This window comes from Trachypithecus francoisi, unplaced genomic scaffold (genome assembly GCF_009764315.1).
Source record: "Trachypithecus francoisi isolate TF-2019V2 unplaced genomic scaffold, Tfra_2.0 Lachesis_group6, whole genome shotgun sequence".
Taxonomy (NCBI): Eukaryota; Metazoa; Chordata; class Mammalia; order Primates; family Cercopithecidae; genus Trachypithecus; species Trachypithecus francoisi.
The window spans coordinates 79,089,489-79,116,190 of NW_022681471.1; the positions used below are offsets into that span (position 1 = coordinate 79,089,489).

Genomic DNA, 26,702 nt, shown 5'->3' on the forward strand with positions numbered 1-26,702 from the left:
CCCATAGGCAACATCAACAAATGAAAAAAAAAAAAGCTGAAAGCATTCCCCTTTGGAACCAGAACAAGACAAGGATGTCTATTCTAATCACACTTATTCAACAGGGCACTGGAATTCCGAGCCAGAGAAATCAGGCAAGAGAAATAAATAAAAGGCATCCAAATAAGAAAAGCAGAACTTAAACTCTCCCTATTGGTAGATGACATGATTCTATATCTAGAAAATCGCACAGTCTCTGCCCAAAAGCTTCTTCACCTAATAAACAACTTCAGCAAAGTTTCAGGATACAAAATCAACCTATAAAACTCAGTAGCATTTCTACACACTAACAGCATGCAAAATGACAGCCAAATCAGGATCATAATCCAACTCACATCTACCACAAAAAGAATAAAATAACTAGAAATACAGCTAAGCAGAAAGGTGAATGTTCTGTACAATGAGAATTACAAAACACTGCTCAAATAAATCAGAGATGACACAAACAATTAAAAATTATTACATGTTCATAGATAGATAGAATCAATGTGGTAACAATGGCCATACTGCTCAAAACAACTTACAGATTTAATGCTATTTCCGCTGACCTACTAATGACATGCTTCACAGAATTAGGAAAAAGAAACTGTCTTAAAAAAATTCATATGAAACCATAAACAGCCTAAATACCCAAGGCAAATATAAACAAAAAGAACAAAGCTAAAGGCATCATGCTACCTGACATTACAAGACAACAGTAACCAAAACTACATGGCACTGGTACAAAAACAGTCACATAGACCAATGGAACATAATAGGGAGCCCAGAAATAAGGCCCTACACCTACCACCATCTGATCTTTGACAAAGTCGACAAAAAAAAGAAATAGGGAGAGAATTCCTTACTTAATAAATGGTGCTGGAATAACTGGCTAGCCATATGCAGAAGATTACAGCTGGATTCCTTCCTACCCTATATACAAAAATCAACTGAAGATAGATTAAAGAAATAAATGTAAAATCTAAAACTATAAAAACCCTAGGAAATACCATTCTGAACTTGGAAACTGACAAAGATTTCATGATGAAGACAGCAAAAGCAATTGCACAAAACGAAACACGAGCAAACGGTACCTGATTAACCTAAAGAGCTCCTGCAGCAAAAGACACTATCAATAGAGTAAACAACCTTCAGAATGTGAGAAAAATTTTTCAAACTATGCATCCAACAAAAGTTGGATCCTTAATTTATAAGAAACTTAAATTTACAAGCAAGAATCAAAAACACTTATTTAAAATGGGCAAAGGACACGAACAGACACTTTTCAGGAGAAGTCCTACATGCAGCCAACAAGCATATGAAATAATGCTCAACATCACTAATCATTAGAGAAATGCAAATTAAAACCTCAGTGAAATACCATCTCACACCAGTCTGAGTGGATATTGTTAAGAAGTCCAAAAATAACACATGCAGGTGAGGTTGTGGAGAAAAGGGAATGCTTATACAGTGCTGGTGAGAGTGTAAATTAGTTCAGCCATTGTGGAAAGCAGTGTGGTGGTTCCTCAAACAACTTAAAACCAAATTACCATTCAACCCAGCAACTCCATTATTGGGTATGTACTGAAAAAAAATACAAATCTCTCTAACATAAAGACACACTTATTTATTGCAGCACTATTCACAATAGCAAAGACATGGAATCAACCTAAATTCTCATTAACAGTAGACAGTATAAAAAATATGGTACATATATGTAGTGGAATACTATGCAGCCATAAAACAGAATGAGATCCAGATATGAAAAAGACACTTGCATATACATGTTTATAGCAGCACAATTCAAATTGCAAAAATATGGAACTAGCCCAAATGTCCATCAACCAATGAGTGGATAAAGAAAATGTGGCATATATACACCATGGAATACTACTCAGCCATAAAAAGACATGAAATAATGGCATTCGCAGCAGCCTGAATGGAGTTGGAGACCATTATTCTAAGTGAAGTAACTCAGGAATGGAAAATCAACATTGTATGTTCTCACCTGTAAGTGGGAGTTAAGCTATGAGGACACAAAGGCATAAGAATGGTGCAACGGACTTTGGAAACTTGAGGGGAGAAGTGGGGAAGGGGGATGAGGAATAAAAGTCTACATATTGGGTACAGTGTACACTGCTTGGGTGATGGGTGAAACAAAATCTCAGAAATCACCACTGAAAGAACTTATCAATGTAACCAAATACCACCTGTTCCCCTGAAACTATTGAAACAACAATAAATAGATTAATTAAAATTAAAAATTAGTAAAAAGAATGAGATCTTGTTCTTTCCTGCAGCATGGATGGAGCTGGAGGCATTATCCTAAGCAAACTAATGCAGAAACAGAAAACCAAATACCACAAGTTCTCACTTATAAGTGAGAGCTAAAGAATGAGAAATAATGAACACAGAGAGGGGAACAACGACACCGGAGCCTACCTGAGCGGGGATGGTGGGAGCGGGGAGAGGAGTAGAAAAAATACCTATTGAGTACCATGCTCATTATCTGGGTGATGGAATAATTTGCACACCAAACCCCCATGACCTATGGTTTACCACCTATATAACAAACCTGCACATGTACTCCTGAACCTAAAATTAGAGGAGATAAATATATATATATAATATATTTATATATATATAATATTTTATATATACATATACATATATTTTTTTAAGGAAGAGGAGGCAGAGAAAGATGACACAATATAGGGTCTATTGATTGTTTCCCTGGCAAGGACATCAATTTAAAAGCTATCTACACTGAAAAAACACCTTCATAAGAGCCAAAAATCAGGTGAGCACTTGTTTGAACTTCATATCGCGGAAAGAGACACTGAATAGATAGAAAAAAAAGCAGTCTTAAATTACCAACGCTACCCCTGCCCCATTCCTGGCAGCTGTAGCATGTTGTGGAGAGTGTCTCTGGGCTCCAGGGGAGAGGGAACACAGCAATTGTTAGGCATTGAACTCAGCACTCTCCTGTTACCGATGAAACAAAAACTGGACAAAACTCAGCTAGCACCCGTCCGTGAAGGGTGCATTTAAACCAACTCTAGCCAGAGGGGAATTGCCAATTCCAGTGGCCCAATCTTGAGTTCCCACAAACCGCATTACCAAGAGCTAGAGCTCCCTGTGTCTCCAACTACATTGAAAGACAGTCTAGGCCATATGAACTGCAACTCTTAGTAGAGTCTTAGCACTAAACTAGGCCCAGAGATAGTAGACTTGGTGGTGGTGGTGGTTGGGGGTGCAGTATGTGACCTATGGAGACACCAACAGGAGCAGCCAGCCAAGGAACTGCTGGGTAATGCCAGCCAAGAAAGTGCTGGCATTACCCCTCCCCTAAACTCAGGCTGCATGGCTTATGGGTCCAAAAGAGACCCCTTCCTTCCACTTGAGGAGGGGAAAGAGAAGAGTGGGGAGGACTTTGTCTTGCGTCGTGGATACCAGCTCAGCCACAGCAGAATAAGACACTGGTCAGAGCCAGGAGGCCCCTGTTCCAGAAACGAGCTCTGAAATGTCACTTTTAGACACACCCTGGGCCAGAAGGGAACCCTCTGCCTTAAAAGAAAGGACTCAGTTCTGGCAGCATTGATTGCCTGCTAACTGGAGAGCCCGTGGGCCACGAATAACCAGCAGTGATACATAGGTACTATGTTGATGGCCTTGGATGAAACTCTGACCCTTGCTAGCTTCAGGTGAGACTCAGCACATTACCACCACATTACCAGATATAGCGGCTATGAGGAAAAACTCTTTCTGCTTGAGAAAAGGAGAGGGAAGAGTAAATGTGACTTTCTCTTGCACCTTAGGTGTCAACATGGCCACAGTGGGGTATAGCACTATGTGGGCTCTTGGGGTCCCTGATTCTAGGACTTGACTTTTGGATGGCATTTCTGGACATTTCCTGGGCTAGAGGGGAGCCAACTACCCTGAAGGGTGAGTCCCAGGCCAGGCAGTATTCATTACAATCTGATTTAAGAGCGCTTGGGCACTAAAAAAATTTTAGTGGTATTCTTGCAGTATGCCTTGTGTGGTGGTAGCTACAGGGTGAAGCTCCTCTGCCTTTGGAAAGTGGAGGGAAGAGTGGGAAAAACTGTGACTTGTGGTTTGAGTGTCAACTCAGCTGAAGTACAATAGAACACCAGGTAGACTTCTAAGATTTTTAACTCTAGTCCCCGACTCCTGGTTGGCACCTCTGGACCCAACAAGGGCATGGGGCACCTTGCCACCCTTAAGAAAAAAGAAAAGAGGCCTGGCTGGCTTTGCCACTTGCTGATTGTAGTGTCCCAGTGCCTTGAGTGAACAAAGGCAGTAGCCAGGGAGTTTTTACACCAAGCCTTGAGAGAAACCCAGTGCTGTGCTGTGCTGGTGGCCACAGAGGTGCTTGTGCAACTTGAACCCCAGCTTTAGATGACTCAGAACAGAGAGAGAGAAAGACTCTGTTTGGGAAAAAACAAGGGAAGAGAATCAGAATCTTTGGCTGGTAATCCAGATAATTCTCCTGGATCTTGTCAAACACCATCAAGATGATATCTCTACGAGTCTGCAAGAACCAGAGCATTAGTGGGTTTACAGGTGCCCTGTAAAGAAGAAACAGCTTAGAGCACAACACCCAAGCAAGCCCCTTCAAATATCTGGGAAGTCATCCCAGGGACAGGTACAAATAAGTCCAGGCAGTGATGACTACAATAAATACCTAACTCCTCAATGTCAAGTCACTGAAGAACATCTACTAGCATTGACACCATCCAGGAAAATATGACCTCACCAAGTTAATTAAGTAAGGCACCAGGGATGGGACTTTTCAGACAGATACTTTAAAGTAGCCGTGTTGAGGAAACTCAAAGAAATTCAAGATAACATGAATGAGGAATTCAGAATTTTATCAGATAAAGTTAACAAAATGATTGAAATAATTTAAAAGAATCAAGCAGAAATTCTGGAGCTGAAAAATGCAACGGGCATGCTGAACAATGCATCAGAGTTCTTTAATAGCAGAATTGATCAAGAAGAAGAAGAAAAAAATAGTGAGCTTGAAGGTTACTCAAAGCTATAGTAACAGAATTTCCCAAGCCCAGAGAAATATATCAATATCCAAGTGAAAGAACATTATAGAACACAAAGCAGATTTAACTCCGAAAAGGACTTTCTCAAGAAATCTAATAATCCAACTCCCAAAGGCCAAGGATAAAGAAAAAATTCTAAAATCAACAAGAGAAAAAGAAAAAACAAGGAACACACAGTAAAGCTCCAACATGTCTGACAGCAGACTTTTCAGGGGAATCTTTACAGGCCAGGATAAAATGGCATGACACATTTAAAGTGTTGAAGAAAAATAATATCCTAGAATAGTATATCTGACAATAATATCCTTTAATCATGAAGGAGAAATAAAGACTTTCCCTAACAAAAAAAAGTGGAGGGTTTTCTTCAACACCATACCTGTCTTAAAAGGAATGCTAAGGAAACAATTCAATATGAAAGGAAAAGACATTAATAAACAGTAAGAAATTATCCAAGGGTAAAAACCTCACTGGTAATAGTAAGTACACAGGGAGACATTTTGTGGCCCTCTGGAGGGAGGCGAACAACATGTGAGGCTGCGGAGGGAGAAAGGTGAAATGCGCAGGTAACATCTAAAGGAACTGGTTTAAATCCTAATGCCAAAGTATGGCAAAAAATTGCTTCTGGAAATACTGATGCCACCCAAGTAACTCATGAAACTGAAATATCTTGGCATGAAACAGCAACTACATCAGGTGCTCATCCTGAGTGTAATGCAGAGCTCTCAGGAGACATGTGTAAAGAATATAAAGTAATGTATTCTTTATCTTGTGAAATTACAATAAATACTACAGGCATTGAAGAATCAACTGAAAACTAATTTCAAGCCCAGAAGATCTGAATTACCAAATATATGATGTTTTTACAGAAAACAATTCAGCAATTTCTACAGAAGACTTAAAAGAATGTTTGAAGAAACAATTAAAATTGTGTTTTTCACACACACACAAAAAGTTGTCAAAGGATCTTTACTTGATATCTCCACGGATATTGATTATTTCATCTAAATTTGGATAGTTGCCAACATAGAAGAAATAAAAAAGTTGACCACAGACCCTGATCTAATTCTTGAAGTGTTGAGATCTTCTCCTATGGTACAAGTTGACAAGAAGGGTGAGAAAGTGAGATCAAGTCATAAGCATTGTATTGCGATTCTTAGATTTCTGGAACATCAATAGAGGAAGTAAAAGCTTTGATCAAAAGTGCAAACTGAACCAAAGTGATAATCTGTGAGTTTGCACACAATCGCAACTGATATATCCCTTTCCAGTCAGACACAGACACACAACAGGTTTTTAAATGCTTAAGAGAATAAGTCAAAACATTTCAGGGCAAGCCAATCATTGCAAGGATAAAGGCCATCAATACATTTTATTTGCCAAGAATGATTATCAACTGATGGATTCTAGTATATATAGCCAGCCCATTCAAACTCAAGCACAGTATGCCTCACCAGTCTTTATGCAGCTTGTATATAATCCTCACCAACAGTACTCGGTCTACGGTATTTTGCCTCAGTCTTGACCTCCAAATCTTGCACTTTGCTGTGAAACACCACTGGCTTCCTTTCCCAATGGTAGTTTTGCAAATAATTTTAATTCACTAGGGTCTCATAAAATAAATGCTGCTGCTATGAATATGGGTCTACCATCCAAAAAAAGTGTGTGAAACCTCATTTTAGGTCATCTAGTGGTTCAGAACACTAAATAGAGGGCTTTGTATTATTGGAGGGTGGATCATTGAACACATGTAGTTCAAGAAACTTTCCAAACTGAACAACATAATCCTACAGTAATGAAGCATCTGGAGCAAACTTACCTTCAAAAGGAGACTTCCACTGTGCAGATAAAACAGAATGGAGACTATGGTAGAAGCAAAAGAACTCTTTTCAGAGGTTGAAGGTGATGAGAAAATGATAGTATCCCAAGACCCCATCCTTCAACAGCTGAACCAAAGGATCCAACAACAAAGTTTGGCTTACTAGCCTCAAATTTTCCACCTTTATCAAGAATGCCAGGGGAACTCATTTTGGAGGATAGGATTTCTCATGCTGTTAAAGGTGTCTACAAAGAAAAGGATAATAGAGTTGTTTGTTTTCCAGTGCCTATAGATGAGCAGACAATGCACTTCTGATCAGGGTAAATCAACTCGAGTACCAGTTCTCCATGTGCAGCTGAGCTTCCTACATTAACCACAACTCAGCAAGAAAAAGATCTAATAGACAATTCCACTGTTCAGAGGTACAGTTTCAACCAGATGACTATATCAGTTTCTCCTCCAAGTGCTACAAAGTTATCAATGACAAATACTGCTTCACCATATAATAATAACATAAATGCAGATGCAGCTGTGGATCTACAGGAACTCCTAAAGTTAATTTATGCTGAAGTGTGCCAAAAGCTCCCTAAAGAGCCATCTTCAGTTTCTGTGCAGCCACTCTGGGAAAGTCACTCACTGTAGTGTCTACCACCAAAAATGAAGACAAGGAAGTTCCTGAGAAATCCATTGAGGAACCACATGAGAAGCCAGAAGCCAAGATGAGTAAGGATTATTCTGGCTTTGGAGCCAATACCATTCTCAGGGAAAACGTGGAAAAATCAAGGAAAAGAGATGCCAGTTTAGCCATAGGACTATACCTCAGGGAATTACTCAATATAATGGCAAAGAGGAATACGTACCACCCAGATCACCAAAGTACAAAACAACAAAGGCAACCCCAAAAAACTATTCAAAAGTTTCTCTTTTTTCCTATTAATCTTGAGCCATGGCTATATTGAACTGCTTTGGAGTGGAGGTGGTAACCAGGAAGGAAACATGAGAAAGTACATCCTTAAATCATTATGGATTTTGGAGTTGTGAGTGATAATGTATTAGGCAGTTCTTACATTGCTATAAAAAACTGCCTGAGACTGGATAATTTATAAAGAAAATAGATTTACTTGACTCACAGTTCCCCAGGGCTGGGAAGGCCTCAGGAAACAAAATCATGGCAGAAAAAGAAGCAAATACATCATTCTTCACATGGCAGCAGGAAGAAGTGCCAAGAAAAGGGGGGAAATACGCTTATAAAAAAACATCAGATCTCATGAGAACTCACTCACTATTAAGAGAACAGCATGAGGTAACTTCAACCATGATTCAACTACCTTCCACTGGGTCCCTCCCACAACAAGAGGGGATTATGGGAACAACAATCCAAGATGAGATTTGGGTGGGGACACAGCCAAACCATATTACTCAACCCCTGATCTTTCCAAAATCTCATGTACTCACATTTCAAAACATAATCATGCCTCCCCAACAGTCCTCCAAAGTCTTAACTCATTCCAACATTAACCCCAAAGTCCAACTCCAAAGTCTCATCTGAGACAAGGTAAGTCCCTTCCACCTATGATCCAGTAAAATCAAAAGCAAGTTAGTTTCTTCACAGATACAATGGAAGTACAGGCATTTGGGTAAAAACATCCATTCCATGTAGGAGAAATTGGCCAAAACAAAAGACTACAGGCCCCATGCAAGTCTGAAATACAATAGGTCAGTCACTAAACCTTAAAGTTTCAAAATGATCTCCTTTTAGTCCATGTCTCACATCCAGCTCAGGTTGATGCAACAGGTAGAATCCCATGGCTTGGGGAGCTCCACTCCTGTGGCTTTGCAAAGTACAGCTTCCCTCCCAACTGCTTTAACAGGCTGGAATTTATTATTTGTGGCTTTTCCAGTTGCACTATGCAAGCTGGTGGTAGATCTAACATTCTGGGGTCTGGAAAAAAGTGACTCTTTTCTCACAGCTCCACTAATCTGTGCTACAGTGAGGACTCTGTGTGTGGGCTCCAACCCCACATTTTTGTCACACATAGCCCCAGCAGAGGGTCTCCATGAGGGCTCCGCCCCTGCAACAAACTTCTGCCTGGACATCCAGTCATTTTCATATATTCTCTGAAATCTAGGCAGAGGTTCCCAAACCTCTGTTCTTTACTTCTGTGCACCCACGGGTTCAACACCACGTGTAAGCCACCAAGGCTTGAGACTTACACCTTCTTAAGCAATGGCCTGAGCTGTATCTTAGGCTTTTTAAACCACAGTTTGAGGTGAAGCAGCTGGAATGCAGGACACCATGTCCTGAGGCTGCATAGAGCAGGGGACCCTGGGCCTAGCCCAGGAACCATTTTTCCCTCCTAGGCCTCAAGGCTTTTGATGGGAAGGTCTGTCATAAAGGTCTCTGACATTCCCTGTAGACATTTTCTTGGAGATTGACATTTGGCTTCTTGTTATTGATGCAAATTTCTGCAGCTGACTTGAATTTCTCCCCAGAAAATTGGTTTTTCTTTTCTATCTATCTCATCATCAGGCTGCAAATTTTCCAAACTATTATACTCTGCTTCCTTTTGAATGCTTTACCACTTAGAAATTTCTTCCACCAGATACCCTAAATCATCTTTCTCAAGTTCAAAGTTCCACAGATCTCTAGGGCTGGGGCAAAATGCTGTCAGTCTCTATTAAAGCATCACAACAGTCACCTTTGCTCCAGTTGCCAACAAGTTCCTCATCTCCATCTGAGACCACCTCAGCCAGGACTTTATTGTCCATATCACTATCAGCATTTTGGTCACAGTCATTCAAGTCTCTAGGAAGTTTCAAACTTTCCCACATATTTCTGTCTTCCTCTGAGCCTTCCAAACTGTTTCAACCTCTGCCTGTGACCCAGTTAAAAAGTCACCTCCACATTTTTGAGTAGTCTAACATCAGCGTCCCACTCCCTCCGTACCAATTTACTATATTAATTCATTCTCATGCTGCTATAAAGAGCTGCCCACACCTGGGTAAGTTACAAAGAAAAGAAGTTTAATTGACTCACAGTTTGCAGGGCTGAGGAGGACTCAGGAATCTTACAATCATGGTGGAAGTGGAAGCAAACATGTCCCCCTTCACATGGTAGCAGGAAAGAGAAGTGCCAAGCAAAGGGGGAAAAGTCTCTCATAAAATCATCAGATCTCAAGAAAGCTCACTCACTATCACGAGAATAGCATGAGGTAACTTCCTCCATGATTTAATTACCTTCCACCAGGTCTCTCCTATGATACGTGGAGATGATGGGAATAAAATTTAAGATAAGATTTTGGTAAGGACACAGCCAAGCCGTATCAGATACAATCCCAAAATTCACCTTTAATGTGATTTTTAAAGGCTGAAGGATTCCTATCTATCTATCCATTAATTTATCTATCTGTTATCCACACATACATAGATTAAAAAGCAGAATTTTTCTATAATTTTGTTTTTGATTAATATTTGCAGAGTTTTTTTTTTCCAGGAATCAATTTTGAGGCTTTGGATTTAGCTTGGAAGAAAAAAAATTTACACTCTTTAGTATAATAGATGAGGGAGTGAGAGGAAACATTTTTTGAAGAAGCATTTCTGTAAAATTAAAATTTACTTTTAAAAATCTATTTAAAGTTTGGCTTGGAAAATGCCATCTTTGACCATATGGCCTTGTATTGCAAAGCAGACCAGTGGCTGGAGTGCCTCTTGTGAGTGTGAGTGTATACAAAAGCACCTGAAACCAAATCTGTTGTCATGTTAGCAAATGTTTTGAAAACTGAATGTAATAATTGAATGGATTTTTTTCTAGTTTGAAATTTTGTTTGCTTTTTTGACATTTCTAATATTTTATTCAACAAGTTGCTAAGCTCTGATTGTACCTGAAGATATAACAACCAATCAGCTTGATACTTAAGGAAAGCAATTCAACAAGAAGAGCTAACTATCCTAAATTTATGTACACCCAGTACAAGAACACCCAGATTCATAAAGCAAGTTCTTAGACACCTACAAGGAGACTTAGATTCCCAAACAATAATAGTGGGAGACTTTAACACTCAAATAACAATACTAGACAGATCATCAAGGTGGAAAATTAACAAAGATTTTCAGGACCTGAACTCAGCTCTGAATAAAGGGGACCTCATAGATATTTATAGAACTGTCCACACCCCCCTCTCAAAAAAAAATAAGAATATACACTCTTCTCATTCTCACATAACAGTTACTCTAAAATTGCTCATATAATCAGAAGAAAAACACTCCTAAATAAATGCAAAATAACTGAAATTTTAACAGTCTGTCAGACCACCATGCAATCAAACTAGAATACAAGACTAAAATATTCACCCAAAATACACAACTACACAGAAATTGAACAACATGCTTCTGAATAACTCCTGGGTAAATAAGGAAATTAAGGTAGAAATCAAGAAGTTCTTTGGAACTACTGAAAACAAAGAGACAATGTACCAGAATCTCTGGAACACAGCTAAAGCAGTGTTAAGAGGAAAATTTATAGCACTAAATGCCCACGTTATAAAGCTATAAAGATCTAAAATTAACAATCTAACATCACAACTAAAGGAACTAGAGAGCCAAGAGAAAACAAACCCCAAGTTAGCAGAAGACAAGAAATAACCAAGATCAGATAGGAACTGAAAGAGATAGAGACATTAAAAACCCTGCAAAAAAAAAAAAAAAAAACAACCAATCCAGGAGCTGATATTTTCAAAAAAAAATTTAAAAAATGAATAAAATAAGTAGACAGCTAGCTATGCTAATAAAGAAGAAAAAATAGAAGAATCAAACAGACACAATCAGAAATGATAAGGGGAATATTATCACTGACTCCACATAAATACATAAACAATCATCAGAGAATTATTAGAGAAATGCAACTCAAAAGCACAATGAGATGTCATCTCATACCAGTCAGAATGGCAATTATTAAATGTCAAAAAACAACAGATGCTGGCCAGGTTGCAGGGAAAAAAATGCTCTTAAACTATTGGTGGGAGTGTAAATTAGTTCAACCACTGTGAAAGACAGTGTGGTGATTCCTCAAAGACCTAGAGTCAGAAATACAATGGGAGTCAGCAATCCCATTACTGGATATATACCCAAAGGAATATAGATTATTCTATTACAAAGATACATGTATGTGTGTGTTCATTGAAGCACTATTCACAATAGCAAAGACATGGAATCCACCAAAATGCTCATCAATGTTAGAGTGAATTAAAAAAAATATGGTATGTTTACAACATGGAATACCATGCAGCAATAAAAAGGAATGAGATTAGGTCATTTGTGTGGACATGTATGGAGCTGGAAGCTGTTATTCTCTGCAAACGAACGAGGAAACAGAAAACCAAACACCATACGTTTTCACATATGAGTGGGAGCTGAATGATAACACACAGATATATGGGAAAACAACACACACTGGGGCCTGTCAGGAGGAAGTGGGGAGTGGGAGAACATCAAAAAGAATAACTAATGGATGTTGAACTTAATACTTAGGTGATGGATTCATCTATGCAGCAAACCACCATTGCACACGTTTACCTATATAACAAACCTGCACATTCTGCACATGTACCCCAGGACTTAAAATAAAAGATGAAAAAAGTATACAGAAAATCACAACATATTATAACACTAAACCGGTGTGTAAACTGCCTTTATCCTAAGTAAAAAGATTAAATGATGAACTAATCAAAAATAATAACTACAATAACTTTTCAAAACATAGTAGTATAATTAAACATAAATAGAGAAAACAAAAAGATAAAAAGCTGGGGAACAAAGTTAAAGCATTTAGATTTTTTTTTTAAATTATACTTTAAGTTCTAGGGTACATGTGCATAATGTGCAGGTTTGTTACATATGTATACACGTGCCATGTTGGTGTGCTGCACCCGTTAACTCATCATTTACATTAGGTATATCTCCTAATGCTATCCCTCCTCCCTCCTCTCACCCCATGACAGGCCCCGGTGTGTGAAGTTCCCCTTTCTGTGTCCAAGTGTTCTCATTGTTCAATTCCCACCTATGAGTGACAACATGCGGTGTTTGGTTTTCTGTCCTTGTGGTAGTTTGCTCAGAATGATGGTTTCCAGCTTCACCCATGTCCCTACAAAGGACAGGAACTCATCATTTTATGGCTACATAGTATTCCATGGTGTATATGTCCCACATTTTCTTAATCCAGTCTATCATTGATGGACATTTGGGTTGGTTCCAAGTCTTTGCTATTGTGGATAGTGTCTCAATAAACATACATGTGCATGTGTCTTTATAGCAGCATGATTTATAATCCTTTGAGTATATACCCAGTAATGGGATGGCTGGGTCAAATGGTGTTTCTAGTTCTAGATCCTTGAGGAATCACCACACTGTATTCCACAATGGTTGAACTAGTTTACAGTCCCACGAACAGTGTAAAAGTGTTCCTGTTTTTCCACATCCTCTACAGTATCCGTTGTTTCCTGACTTTTTAATGATCACCATTCTAACTGGTGCGAGATGGTATCTCATTGTGGTTTTGATTTGCATTTCTCTGATGACCAGTGATGATGAGCATTTTTTCATGTGTCTGTTAGCTGCATAAATGTCTTCTATTGAGAAATGTCTGTTCACATTCTTCACCCACTTTTTGATGGGGTTGTTTGATTTTTTTCTTGTAAATTTGCTTAACTTATTTGGAGATTTAGGATATTGGCCCTTTGTCAGATGGGTAGATTGCAAAAATTTTCTCCCATTCTGTAGGTTGCCCGTTCACTCTGATGGTAGTTGCTTTTGCTGTGCAGAAACTCTTTAGTTTAATTAGACACCATTTGTTAAGTTTGGCTTTTGTTTCCATTGCTTTTGATGTTTTAGACATGAAGTCCTTGCCCATGCCTATATCCTGAATGGTATTGCCCAGGTTTTCTTCTAGGGTTTTTATGGTTTTAAGTCTATCATTTAAGTGTTTAATCTATCTTGAATTAATTTTTGTATAAGGCATAAGGAAGTGATCCATTTTCAGCTTTCTACATATGGCTAGCCAGTTTTTCCAGCACCATTTATTAAATAGGGAATCCTTTCCCCATTTCTTGTTTTTGTCAGTTTTGTCAAAGATCAGATGGTTGTAGATGTGTGGTATTTTTTCTGGGGACTCTGTTCTGTTCCGTTGGTCTATATCTCTGTTTTGGTACCAGTACCATGCTGTTTTGGTTACTGTAAAGGCACTGAGTTTTTATTAGTTTTCTTTTTGTTTTAGCAAACAGTTTTGTTGTTGTCAGGTTAAAATAATGGATTATAATAAAGCATTTGCAAACCTCAGGGTAAACTCAAACAAAAAATATACAATGCACACCAAAATAAAAAGCAGGGAATTATATCATATTACCAGAGAAAATTATCTTCAATAAAAAAAGTAGAAAGGAAAGAGATAAGAAAACAAAACCATGTAACAATCAGAAAACAAATTTAAAAAATGACAGGAGTAAGTTCATATCAATAACAGCATTGAATGTAAATGAACTAAACTCTCCAAACAAAAGACATAAACTGTATAAATGGATGAAAAAAAAAGACTCTATGATCTGTTGCCTGCAAAAAACACATATCACCTGTAAACACACACATAAACTAAAACTTTAAAAATAGAGAAAGACATTCCACATTGATGGAAATCAAAAAAAGAGAAAGAGTCACTATACTTACAATAGATTTCAACATAAAAACTATAAGAAGAGGAATCAGTGTAGGAGGCAGTTCCAAAATGTCTGAATAGGAACAGCTCTGGTCTGCAGCTCCCAGTGTGATCAACACAGAAAATGGGTGATTCCTGCATTTCCAACTGAGGTATGTAGTTCATCAGCCCATGGAGGGCAAGTCAAAGCAGGGTGGGGTGTCACCTCACCTAGGAAGTGAAAAGGGTTGGGGGATTTCATTTTCCCAGCCAAGGGAAGCCGAGACAAACTGTATCTAGAAAAATGGGAAGCTCCCACCCAAATACTGTGCTTTTCCCACAGTCTTAACAACCAGCAGACCAGAGAATTCTCTCCTGCACCTGGCTCAGGGTGTCCCACACCCATAGAGCCTTGCTGACTGCTAGCACAGCAGTCTGAGATCGACCTGCAAAGCAGCAGCCTGTTGGGGGTTCGGGGGAGCGTCCGCCATTGCTGAGGCTTGAGTAGTTAAACAAAGCTGCTGGGAAGCTCAAACTGGGCAGAGCACACCACAGCTCAGCGAGGCCTACTGCCTCTATAGACTCCACCTCGATGGGCAGGGCATAGCTGAAGGAAAGGCAGCAGAAAATTCTGCAGACTTAAACGTCCCTGTCTGACAGCTCTGAAGAGAGCTGTCGTTCTCCCAGCATGGTGTTTAAGCACTGAGAATGGATGGAGTGCCTCCTCAAGTGAGTCCCTGACCCCCATGTAGCCTAACTGGGAGAAAACTCCCAGTAGGGGCCAAATGACACCTCATCCTGGTGGGTGCCCCTCTAGGAGGAAGCTGCCAGAGGAAGAATCAGGCAGCAATATTTGCTGTTCTACAGTCTCCTCTGGTAATACCCAGGCAGAGTCTGGACTGGACCTCCAGCAAAATCCCAGAGATCTGCAGTTGAGGGACCTAACTGTTACAAGGAAAACTAACAAACAGAAAGGAATAGCAACAACATCAACAAAAAGACATCCACACCAAAACAACATCTGTAGGTCACCATCAAAGATCAAAAGTAGATAAAACCACAAAGATGAGAAGAAACCAGAGCAGAAAAGTTGAAAATTCTAAAAACCAGAGCGCCTCTTCTCCTCCAAAGGATTGCAGCTCCTCATCAGCAATGGAACAAAGCTGGATGGAGAATGAATTTGACAAGTTGATAGAAGTAGGCTTCAGAAAGTTGGTAATAACAAACTTCTCCAAGCTAAAGGAGCATGGTCTAACCCATCACAAGGAAGCTAAAAACCTTGAAAAAACATTAGACAAACTGCTAACTAGTAAACACAATGTAGAGAAGACCTTAAATGACCTGACGGAGCTGAAAACCATGACACGAGAACTACATGATACATGCACAAGCTTCAATAGCTGATTCAATCAAGTGGAAGAAAGGATATCAGTCACTGAAGATCAAACTAATGAAATAAAGTGAAAAAATAAGATTAGAGAAAAAACAGTAAAAAGAAATGAACAAAGCCTCCAAGAAATAAGGGACGATGTGAAAAGACAAAATATACGTTAGATTGGTGTACCTGAAAGTGATGGAGAAAATGGAACCAAGTTTGAAAACACACTTTGGGATATTATCCAAGATAACTTCCCTAACCTAGCAAGGCAGGCCAACATTCAAATTCAAGAAATACAGAGAACACAACAAAATGACTCCTCGAGAAGAGCAACACCAGGACACATAATCATCAGATTCACCAAGATTGAAATGGAGGAAAAAATGTCAAGGGCAACCAGAGATAAAGGTCGGGTGACCCACAAATGGAAGCCCATCAGACTAACAGTGGATCTTTCTGCAGAAACACTACAAGCCAGAAGAGAGTGAGGGCCAATATTCAACATTCTTAAAGAAAAGAGTTTTCAACCCTTAATTTCATATCCAGCCAAACTAAGCTTCATAAGTGAAGGGGAAATACAATCCCTTACAGACAAGCAAATACTGAGAGATTTGGTCACCACCAGGCCTGCCTTACAAGAGCTACTGAAGGAAGTACTAAACAAAGAAAGAAACAACCAGTACCAACCCACTGCAAAAAAAGGCCAAATTGCAAACACTATCGATGCTATGAAGGAACTGCATCAATTAACGGGCAAAATAACCAGCTAACATCTTAATTACAGGATCATAGTCACACATAAGAGTATTAACCATAAATGCAAATGGGCAAAAATGCCCCAATTAAAAGATACAGACTGGCAAATTGGATAAAGAGTCAAGATCCATCAGTGTGCAGTATTCAGGAGACCCATTTCACGTACAGAGACACACATAGGCTCAAAATAAAGGGATGGAGGAAGATCTACAAAGGAAATGGAAAGCAAAAAAAAAGCAGGGGTTACAATCCTCATCTCTGATAAAACAGAACCAACAAAGATCAAAAGAGACAAAGAAGACCAGTACATAACGGTAAAGATATCAATTCAACAAGAAGAACTAACTATCTTAAATGTATATGCGCCCAATCCAGGAGCACCCAGATTCATTAAGCAAGTCCTTAGAGACCTACAAAGAGACTTAGTCTGGCATACAATAATTATGGGAGATTTAACACCCCACTGTCAATATTAGACAGGTCAATGAGATAGAGGGTTAACAAACATATCCAGAACTTTAACTCAGCTCTGCACAATCGGTCCTAACAGACATCTATAGAATGCTCCACTCCAAAGCAACAGATTATACATCCTTCTCAGCACTACATCGCACTTATTCTAAAATTGACCACATAATTGGAAGTGAAGCACTCCTCAGCAAATGTAAGAGAATAGAAATCACAACAAGCTGACTCTCAGACCACAGTGCAATCAAATTAGAACTCAGGATTAAGAAACTCCCTCAAAACCACACAACTACATGGAAACTGAACAACCTTCTTCTGAGTGAGTACTGGGTAAATAATAAAATTAAGGCAGAGAAAAAGATGTTCTTTGAAACCAATGAGAACAAAGACGCAATGTACCAGAATCTCTGGGACACATTTAAAGCAGTGTGTAGAGGGAAATTTATAGCACTAAATGCCCACAAGAGAAAGCACAAAAGATCTAAAATCAACACCTTAACATTACACTTAAAAGAACCAGAGAAGCAAGAGCAAACAAATTCAAAAGCTAGCAGAAGGCAAGAAATAACAAAGATCAGAGCAGAACTGAAGGAGATAGAGACATACAAAAAAATCCCTCAAAAAATCAATGAATCCAGGAGCTGGTTTTTTGAAAAGATCAACAAAATTGATAGACCACTAGCAAGACTAATAAAAAAGTAAAAAGAGAAGAATCAAATAGATGCAATAAAGATGGTAAAGAGGATACCACCACCAATCCCACAATAAACTAGAAAATCTAGAAGAAATGCATAAATTCCTGGAAACCTACACCCTCCCAAGAATAAACCAGGAAGAAGTTGAATCTCTGAATAGACCAATAATAGGCTCTGAAATTGAGGTAATAATTAATAACCTGCCAACCAAAATTGTCCATGACCAGATGGATTCACAGCTGAATTCTACCAGAGGTGCAAAGAGGAGTTGATACCATTCCTTCTGAAACTATTCCAATCAATAGAAAAAGATGGATTCCTCCCTAACTCATTTTATGAGGCCAGCATCATCCTAATACCAAAGCCTTGCAGAGATAAAACAAAAAAAAGAGAGAATTTTAAACAAATATCCCTGATTAACATCAATGGGAAAATCCTCAATAAAATACTAGCAAACCAAATCCAGTAGCACATCAAAAATATTATCTACCATGATCAAGTCAGCAACATACACAAATCAATAAACGCAATCCATCACATAAACAGAACCAACAACAAAATCCACATGATTATCTCAGTAGATTCAGAAAAGGCCTTTGACAAAATTCAACATCCCTTCATGCTAAAAACTCTCAATAAACTAGGTATTGATGGAACGTATCTCAAAATAATAAGAGCTATTTATGACAAACCCACAGCCAATATAATATTGAATGTGCAAAAACTGGAAGCATTCTCATTGAAAATCGGCACAAGACAAGGATGCCCTCTCTCACCACTCCTATTCAACATAGTGTTGGAAGTTCTGGACAGGGCAATCAAGCAAGATAAAGAAATAAAGGATATTCAATTAGGAAAAGTCAAATGGTCCCTGTTTGCAGATGACATGATTCTATATTTAGAAAACCCCACCCTCTCCAAATCTCCTTAAGCTGATAAACTTAAGGCCAAAATCTCCTTAAGTTGATAAGCATTCTCCTAGAAAACTGGCACAAAACAGGGATGCCCTCTCTCATCACTTCTATTCAACATAGTGTTGGAAGTTCTGGCCAGGGCAATCAGGCAGGAGAAAGAAATAAAGGGTATTCAATTAGGAAAAGAGGAAGTCAAATTGTCCCTGTTTGCGGATGACATGATTGTATATTTAGAAAGCCCCATTATCTCAGCCCAAAATCTCCTTAAGCTGATAAGCAACATCAGCAAAGCATCAGGATGCAAAATCAATGTGCAAAAATCACACGCATTCCTATACACCAATAACAGACAAACAGAGAACCAAATCATGAGTGAACTCCCACTCACAATTGCTTCAAAGAGAATAAAATACCTAGGAATCCAACTTACAAGGGATGTGAAGGACCTTTTCAAGGAGAATTACAAACCACTGCTCAGTGAAATACAAAAGGACACAAACAATGGATGAACATTCCATGCTCATGGATGGGAAGAATCAATATCGTGAAAATGGCCATACCGCCCAAGGTAATTTATAGATTCAATGGCATCCCCATCAAGCCACCAATGACTTTCTTCCCAGAATTGGGAAAACCTACTTTAAAGTTCATATGGAACCAAAAATGAGCCCGCATTGCCAAGACAATCCTAAGCAAAAAGAACAAAGCTGGAGGCATCACGCTGCCTGACTTCAAACTATACTACAAGACTCCAGTAACCAAAACAGCATGGTACTGCTACCAAAAGAGAGATATAAACTAATGGATCAGAACAGAGTCCTCAGAAATAATATCACACATCTGCAAGCATCTGATCTTTGACAAACCTGACAAAAACAAGAAATGGGGAAAGGATTCCCTATTTAATAAATGTTGCTGGGAAAACTGGCTAGCCATATGTAGAAAGCGGAAACTGGATCCCTTCCTTACACTTTATACAAAAATTAATTCAAGATGGAGTGAAGACTTAAATGTTAGACCTAATATCATAAAAACCCTAGGAGAAAACTTATGCAGTACCATTCAGGACAAAGGCATGGGCAAAGCCTTCATGACTAAAACACCAAAAGCGATGGCAACAAAAGCCAAAATAGACAGCTGGGATCTAATTAAACTAAGCAGCTTCTGCATGGCAAAAGAAACTACCATCAGAGTGAACAGGCAATCTACAGAATGGGAGAAAAATTTTGCAATCTACCCATCCAACAAAGGGCTAATATCCAGAATCTACAAATAACTTAAGCAAATTACAAGAAAACAACAAACAACCCCATCAAAAAGTGGGTAAAGGATATGAACAGACACGTCTTAAAAGAAGACATTTATGCAGCCAACATGAAAAAATGCTCATCACCACTGGTCATCAGAGAAATGCAAATCCAAACCACAATGAAATACCATCTCACGCCAGCTAGAATGGCAATCATTAAAAAGTCAGGAAACAAGAGATGCTGGAGAGGATGCGGAGAAATAGGAACGTTTTTACACTGTTAGCGGAAGTGTAAATTAGTTCAACCACTGTGGAAGATAGTGTGGCAATTCCTCAAGGATCTATAACTAGAAATACCATTTTACCCTGCAATTCCATTATTGGGTATATACCCAAAGGATTATAAATCATGCTACTATAAAGACACATGCACACCTACGTTTATTGCAGCACTATTCCCAATAGCAAAGCCTTGGAACTAACCCAAATATCCATCAGTGATAGACTGGATTAAGAAAATTTGGCACATATACACCATGGAATACTATGCAGTCATTAAAAACAATGAGATCATGCCCTTTGTAGGGACATGGATGAAGCTGGAAACCATCATTCTCAGCAAAGTATCACAAAGACAGAAAACAAAACACTGCATGTTCTTACTCATAAGTGGAATTGAACAATGAGCACACATGGACACAGGGCAGGGAACATCACACATTGGGATCTGTCAGAGGGTGGGGAGCTGGGGGAAGGATAGCATTAGGAAAAATACCTGATGTAAATGATGGGTGCAGCAAACCAACATGGCACGTGTATAACTATTTTACAAACTGCACGTTGTGCACAATGTACCCTAGAACTTAAAATATAATAATAAAAAACTATAAGAAGAAATAAAGAAGGTCACTATATAATGATAAAGGGGTCAATTCATCAACAGAATGTAGCAATTTTAAATATATATGCACCAACACTGGAGCACCCAGATGTAAAAGGTAATATTAGTAAAGCTAAAGATAGACATAGGCCCTAATACAATAACAATTGGAGACTTCAACACACCACTTTCCTTTTATCATTAGACAGATCATCCAGACAGAAAATCAACAAACATCAAACTTAATCTGCACTATAGGTCAAATGAATATTTACATAGAATTTTATTCAATGGCTGCAGAATACACATGTTTTTTCTCAGCACATAAATTATTCTCAAGAATAGTCCATATGTTAGGTGACAAAAAAAGCTTTGAAACTTTCAAAAATTGTGAAATATATCAAGCATCTTCTCTGACCATAATAAGATAAAACTAGAAGTTAATAACAAGAGGCATTTTAGAAAGTATACATAAAAACATGGAAATTAAACAATATGCTCCTGAATGACCAGTGGGATAATAAAGAAATTTTTTAAAATATAAAATGTATTGAAACAATTGATAATGAAACATAACATACCAAAATTCATAGGATACAGCAAAAACAGTACTAAGAGGGAAGTTATACCTGTAAGTGCCTACATCAAAAAAAGAAAACCTTGAAATATACATTGTAACGATGCATCTTAAATAACTAGAAAAGCAAGAGCAAACCAAACAAAATTAGCAGAAGAATATAAATAGTAATAAATAGAGCAGAAATAAATAAAATTAAAATTAATAGTTAATAAAACAAATAGTTGGTTTTTGGAAATTTAAAGAAAATTGACAAACCTTTAGCTAGACTAAGAAAAAACAGACAGAAGTTGCAAATAATAAAATGAAAAATGGAAAAGGAGACATTACTATTGATTTTTTGGAAATTCAAATGATAATTAGTGGCTGTTATGAGCAACTATATGCCAATAAATTGGAAAACCTAGGGAAAAAAAGATAAATTCCTAGACACATATAACTTACCAAGATCGAACCAGGAAGAAATACAAAACCTGAACAAACCAATAACAATTAACAAAATTGAAGCTGTAATAAAAAGTTTCTCAGTAAAGAAAACCCTGAGACCTGATAGCTTCACTACTGAATTCACCAAACATTTAATGAACTAATACTAATTTTACTCAATTCTACTCAAACTAATACCAATTATCCTCTATTCTGAAAGATAGAGATGCAGGAAATACTTCTAAATTTATTCCATGAACTCAGTATTTCCCTGATACCAAAACTATACAAAGAAATCTCAACAACAAAACAAAACAAAACAAAACACTACAGGCCAATATCTATGGATATTGATACAAAACTTCTCAACAAAATACTGATAAACTGATTTATGCAAATTTTGCCAAGTGACATTAGGATGCAAGTATAGTTCAACATACATAAATCAATTAATGTGATACATTATATCAACAGAATAAAGGATAAAAATCATGTAATTATTTCAAGTGATGCTAAAAAAGCTTTTGACAAAATTCAACATCCCTTATCATAAAAAAACTCAAAACTTTGAGTATATAAGGAACATAACATAATAAAAGCCATACATGGCAGACCCACAGATAGTAACATACTGAATGGGGAAAATCTGTGAGCTTTTCCTTTAAGATCTGGAACACAACAAGGATATGTACTGCCACCACTGTTACTCAATGTAGTACTGGAATTCCTAGCTAGAGCAATCAGAAAAGAGAAATGTATAAAGGGCATTCACATTGGAAAGGAAGAACTCAAATTATTTTTGTTTGTACATGATATGATATTATATTTGAAAAAAACTAAAGACTCTTCAAGAAAACTATTAGATCTGATAAATTAATTTAGTAAAGTTGCAGGATATAAGATCAACATACAAAAATCTGTAGCATTTCTATATGACAACAGTGAACGATCTGAAAATTTTTTTAAAAAAGTAATTACATTTACAATAGCCACACATAAAATTAAATACCGAGGAATTAAGCAAAGAAGTGAAAGATCTCTGTAATAAAAACTATAAGACACTGATGAAAGAAATTGAGAGACCAACAAAACTAAAAACAAACCATGCTCATGGATTGGAAGAATCAATAATTTTAAATATCCATATGACTTAAAACAATCTACAGATTCAATGCAATTTCTATTAAAATACCAATGACATTACTCACAGAAATAGAAAAAATCCTAAAACTTATATGGAACCACAAAAGACTCAGAATAGCCAAAGCTATCCTAAGCAAAAAAAAAGAAAATGGAGAAAACAATCACATTACCTGACTTCAAATTATACTACAGAGTTATAGTAATCAAAACAGTATGATCCTGGCATAAAAACAGATTCAAAGGCCAATGGAACAGAATAAAGAACCCAGAAGCAAATTCACACACCTACAATGAATTCATTTTCAACAAAGGCACCAAGAACATACACTGCGAAAAAGACAGTCTCTTCAATAAATGGTGTTGGGAAAACTGGATATTCATATGCAGAAGAATGAAGCTAGACCCCTATCTCTCACCATATACAAAAATGAAATCAAAATGGTTTAAAGACTTTAGGACCTCAAACTATGAAATTACTACAAGATAACATTGGAGAAAATTTTCACAACATTTGTCAGGGTAAAAATTTCTTAAGCAATACCCCAAAAGCACAAGTAAACAAAACAAAAAATGTATAAATTGGATCACCATCAAGTTATAAAACTTCTACACAGCAAGGAATAGTCAACAAAGTGAATAGACACTTGACATAATGAGAGAAAATATTTGTAAACTACCCATCTGGCAAGGTATTAATAACCAGAATATATAAAGAGCTTAAACAGCTCTATTGGAAAAAAATATAATAATCCTATCAAAAAATGGGCTAAAGATTTGAATAAGCATTTCTCAAAAGAAGGCATGCAAATGGTAAATAGACATATGAAAGCATGCTCAATATCATTGATCATCAGAGTAATGCAAATCAAACTACAATGAGATACCATTTTAGCTGGTGTTACACCAGTTAAAATGGCTTATATTCAAAACACAGGCAATAACAAATGCTGGTGAGAATGTGAAAAAAAGAGAACCTCTGTACCCTACTGGTGGAAATATCAATTGATACAATCACTCTGGAGAACAGTTTGGAGGCTCTTCAAAACACTAAATAATGAGTTACCATATGATCTAACAATTCCACTGCCTGGTATATACCCAAAAGAAAGGAAATTAGTATATTGAAGAGATATCTGCACTCCTATGTTTGTTGTAGCACTGTTTACAATAGGTAATATTTCGAAGCAACATAAGTGTTCATCAACAGATTAATGGATAAAGAAAATATGGTATGTGTACACAATGGAGCACTATTTAGCCATAAAAAGAATGGAATCAATTTATTTGCAACAGCATGGATGGAACTGGAGATCATTTTGTTAAGTGAAATAATACAGGCCCAGAAAGACACACCACATGTTCTCACTTATCTGTGGGACCTAAGACTCAAAACCACTGAACTCATGGACATAGATAATAGAAGGATGGTGACCAGAGGCTCAGAAATATAGTGGGAGGCCAAAGTGGGGAAGGCCAGGATAGTTAATGGGTACAAAAGAACGGTTTTAATAAAAATAAGACCTACTATTTGATAGCACAACCAGGTGACTATGGTCAATAATAGTTGTACATTTTAAAATAAAGAGTGTAATGAATTGTTTGTAACTCAATGGATAAATACTTGAGAGGATGGATACCCCATTTTCTGTGATGTGCTTATTTCACATTGCATGCCTATACCAAAATATCTCATATACCCCATAAATTTATACACCTACTATGTACTCACAACAATTAAAAATAAATGAATAAAAGGAAATATGGTACATATACACCATGGAATGCTATACAGCCAAAAAAATGAGATCATGTCTGACATGGTTTGGCTGTGTTCTCACCCAAATTTTATCTTGAATTCTAGTTCTCATAATCCCCATGTATCCTGGAGAGACTTGATGGGAGGTAATTGAATCATGGGAGTGGTAACCCCCCTACTACTGTTCTTGCGATAGTGTGTTCACATGAGATCTGATTGTTTTATAAGGGACTTTTGCTCCTTTGCTCAGCACTCATTTTCCTTCCTGCTACCATGTGAAGAAGGATGTGTTCACTTTCCCTGCCCCAGTGATTGTAAGTTTCCTGAGGCCTTCCCTGCCATGCTGAACTGTGACTTAATTAAACCTCTTTCCTTCATAAATTATCCAGTCTTGGGTATGTCTTTATGAGCAGTGTGAGAACAGATTAATACAATGTCTTTTGCAGCAACATGGATGGAGCTAGAGGTTATTGTCCTAAGGGAACTATAATGCAGGGACATAAAACCAAATACTGCATGTTCTCATTTATAAGTGGTAGCTAAACTTTGAATACACATGGATACATGTGTGCTTGAAGGTGGAAGGTGGGAGAATGGAAAGCCTTGAAAAACTATCAGGTACTATGTTTATTATCTGAGTGATGAAATAATGTGTATACCACCTGTTACACTCAATTTACCTATATAAAAAACCTTCACATGTACCCCTTAATCTAAAAGTTAAAAAAAAGAGAGAGAGAAAGTGGTGATGGTTGTACAATTTCATACATATACTAAAGACCATCAATCTTATAGTTTAAGAGGGTAAATTTGATGATATGTAAATTATATTTCTATAGAAAAATTATATGAACATTCAAATCAGTCCTGAAAAGCCACATACTGTAGAATTCCATTTATACAAAATTTCTAGAATAAACAAATCTATAAGGGCAAAAAGTTAATTAGTGATTGCCAAGTTCTGGGCTTGTGGGAAAGTCTCAGGAAGACATAGTGAGAATTTGATACAGTGTTTCATTTTGGGTTGATGAACATATTCTCAAATTGATTGTGGTGGTCACAGAACTCTGTGAGTATACAGAAAATTAACGAATGTTACACATTAAAAAGGTGAACTTTATGGTATGTGAATTATATATCAATAAAATGTTATTTGAAAAAACATTTATCTTAGTTTATCCAATTTGCCGTATAATTATTTACAGTGGTATGTTATGACCCTTTGTATTTCTGTGGTATCAATTGCAATGTGTTCTCTTTCATTTATAATTTTATTTACAACCTACCAGGCTTGCATCATGAAGAAATAGGCAATCAGTACAGAACAATAATGACTAAAGAAATTGAATCTGTTCAAATACCTCCCAAAAAAGAAAAACCCAGGACCAAGTGGCTTTATTAGTGAATTCTACCAAATATTTAAAGAAGAATTAATGCCCATGTTTCTCAAACTCTTCCAAAAACCTGAAGAGGAGGGAACGCTTCCAAACTTTTTTTACTAGGCCAGTATTACCCTGAAACCAAAGCCAGACAAGGACATTACGAAGCAACCCTACTTCTGGGTACATATCCAGGGGAATGGAAATTAGGATGTTGAAGAGATGTCTACACTCCCATGTTTATTGCAGGATCAACCAAAGTGTCCATCAACAGATGAATGGATTTTTAAAATATGGTATATATACACAATGGAATACTATCCAACTTTAATAAAGAATGAAATCCTGCTATCTGTAACAGCATGAATGAACCTGGAGGATATTATGTTGGGTGAAATAAATCAGACACAGGAAGACAAATATTGTATAATCTCACTTACATGTGGAATCTAAAAAAGTTGAATTCATAGAAGCAGACAGTAGAGTGGTGG

General features: G+C 37.4%; 1 pseudogene; it reads left to right on the top strand.

Annotated features, from left to right (window-relative positions):
• Positions 1-5,668: 5,668 nt before the first annotated feature.
• LOC117077925 lies at positions 5,669-6,759 on the top strand (annotated as a pseudogene).
• The last annotated feature ends 19,943 nt before the right edge of the window (positions 6,760-26,702 follow it).